Source organism: Mandrillus leucophaeus, unplaced genomic scaffold (assembly GCF_000951045.1).
Source record: "Mandrillus leucophaeus isolate KB7577 unplaced genomic scaffold, Mleu.le_1.0 Scaffold397, whole genome shotgun sequence".
NCBI lineage: Eukaryota > Metazoa > Chordata > Mammalia > Primates > Cercopithecidae > Mandrillus > Mandrillus leucophaeus.
Genome location: NW_012104220.1, coordinates 3,436,653 through 3,439,187, shown reverse-complemented (window position 1 = coordinate 3,439,187; position 2,535 = coordinate 3,436,653). Strand labels below are relative to the sequence as shown.

The following is a 2,535-nucleotide window of genomic DNA, read 5'->3' as shown; positions in this document are numbered from 1 at the left end:
CTGGAGTGCAGTGGCACAATCTCGGCTCACTGCAAGCTCCGCCTCCCAGGTTCACGCCATTCTCCTGGCTCAACCTCCCAAGTAGCTGGGACTACAGGTGACTGCCACCACGCCCGGCTAATTTTTTTGTATTTTTAGTAGAGATGGTGTTTCACCGTATTAGCCAGGATGGTCTCGATCTCCTGACCTCGTGATCCGCCCACCTCGACCTCCCAAAGTGCTGGGATTACAGGCGTGAGCCACCACACCTGGCCAATCTATTGCACTTTTAAGTGATCCATCTGTTCATGGTGGGGAGAATAGACGGTAGAAGGCCAAGTCAGGGGACTGCCTCATTATTCGAGGTAATAACATTACTGTGGCTCCAACTAGGACAGCAGCAATTCTTCTTCTTTTTAAAAGCCTATCAGACATTGCACTTTTATTTTTCATGGTTTACTTACTTTCAAGGACTATGGCAGGTAAAACCATGTATCTTTTCTTTTTCCTAAGACAAAAGTACACACACATTCCTAAGAGTTAGTTGCTCCAAAACTCAATAGGTACATACCAGCATGCATTTAGCTGCAGGAAAGTCAGTTTTTGCCAAGCCTTACCCAGTTCTGTATAAAGCATCTTTTCTATACATTGTTATCAAGTTAGGCCAATGATCTTCCTAGAATGGGAGATCTGACTTGAGCTGGTTCTAGCTCCACCCGGGGTTGTTTCCATGTTTAGGAGAAGGGGGTGGAGTCCTGACCCAGGTGGGAACCCAACTTGTGGGGTTTCTGCATGGAAAAGAACTTCACAGGCTGGGTGGTATGTAATCATCTCCATCTCGTGCATTTAGAGTGGCAAGTCTTAGGACTGCAGTGACAATCATGCCTCCCTGGACCAATTTACCCTGTGACATTGACTTTCAATGTGGGGTGTATGTGTTCCAGGCTCCCTTGTAAATGAGGAAATAAAGGAAAACTGACAGACTTCCCAGAGAGAGAGCAGGAATGTTATGTCATATAAACCTACTACTAGCCCTGCAAACAACTGCCGAAGTGCTTCAATAAAATACAACTTCCGACCACCTCCAGCCCTAACACTCCCCTGTCAAATGCCAATTGTTTGTTTAGAACTTCTCCTCCCAGTAGGGTTAACAGGAGCAAGGTGGCTCACCTGCAGTTTCGCCTCCAGCCACTGCTCCCTTCCCAGGGTCTGTTTGGGATACAAGTCAAGGTCACAACTCTGCATGACCTTGCTCCCAGCACCTGAAACCCTCCCCCCTTTACGGCAGGTTATTCAGCCTCCCTGTGGCTGCCTTTCTTCATCACTGAAATGAGGATAATTATGGTAACCATCATTCTACCTCATAGCGCTGTTGTGAGAATTTAATGAGTCAGAATGAATTAAATGTCAGACAGAACAATTATGGTCAGCTATGATATCATATTGTCATTATTGGAAGGGAGAGTATAGGAAAGGAGGTGGCTGAAGCCAAAGCCCAGTCTCAGGGCTGTGATGAATAAGGATCCCAGAGTCACCCAGAAACAACTACCCTGGAGCTTCTGCAGGTTACTAAGAGGATTCTCATACACTCCAGGCACTGCCCCAGAAGTCACTTTGTAGGCTGGATCAAGACCACCCCACAGCTCCAGCTGCAGTTTCTGCCCTGTATTCTGGGGCAGAGCAGCAGGAGTCCAGGCCACTTCCTACCTTGCCTCTTCCTCCTTTCTCCAGGCAGGCTTGGGTCAGATGCAGCAGCTCCTGTAGTAGAATGCAAAGGAAAGACCTTCTCAGTTGGGTGTGAGGAAATTACAGTAGCTTCGGGGCAGGCAGAGCCACTTGGGTTCTGCCAGTGGGTGAGTAACTTGGACCTCAGCCTGGTTGGATCCAAGTCTACAGTTCCTCCTGGAGTCACCTTCTCTGGGCTGCAGAGCTCACACCGCCCATCCTGCCCAGATGATTCTTTGCCTGTCGTCTCAGCAGCTCACAATTTAATTGTAAATAACAGTGACTCACAGGACAGCAGTTCCCTTATTTGCCAGGGAAGTCTTATGAAGATTAAGCTATTCTCCCAGGAAAGAAAGGTCTTTACTTTTCAATAGAGGTAGAGAGGGAAGCAAGGAGAGGGCTGTGATTACAGCATAGACTTTGGAGCCAGATCGTCTGGGTTTGAATCTGGCTCTATCACTTACAAAGAGGTGTGCCCTGGCACAAGTTAGTTAACCTGTGACTCAGTTTCCTCATCTGCAAAATGGGGATATAAATAGTACTTACCTCATAAAGTTATTATGAGAGTTAAATGAGTTAATATCTATTTGGAGCTTAGTAGTAAGTTCTTATATAAATGTTTGATAAATAAAAGTAGAATAATGGAGAATAGCTTATATAAATCTATATAATTAAATATTACACAGCCATTACAATTTCTATAGTAGCGTGGGAATACATTCATGATCTATTACTAAAGTAAACAATATACAGTTTAATAGTACACAGTTTAGGCTGGGCACAGTGGCTCATGCCTATAATCCCAGTACTTTGGGATGCTGAGGCGGGTGG

At 45.7% G+C, this 2,535-nt stretch overlaps 1 protein-coding gene across 1 annotated transcript in view; it reads right to left on the bottom strand.

Moving 5' to 3' along the window:
• BCAR3 (breast cancer anti-estrogen resistance 3) overlaps nt 1-1,741 on the bottom strand; it is a 154,950-nt gene extending 153,209 nt beyond the window's left edge. The window contains exon 1 of the mRNA XM_011991515.1: nt 1,687-1,741. The gene's annotated coding sequence lies outside the window, so the exon portion shown is untranslated. The remainder of the gene's footprint in view (nt 1-1,686) is intronic.
• Between the last annotated feature and the right edge of the window lie 794 nt (nt 1,742-2,535).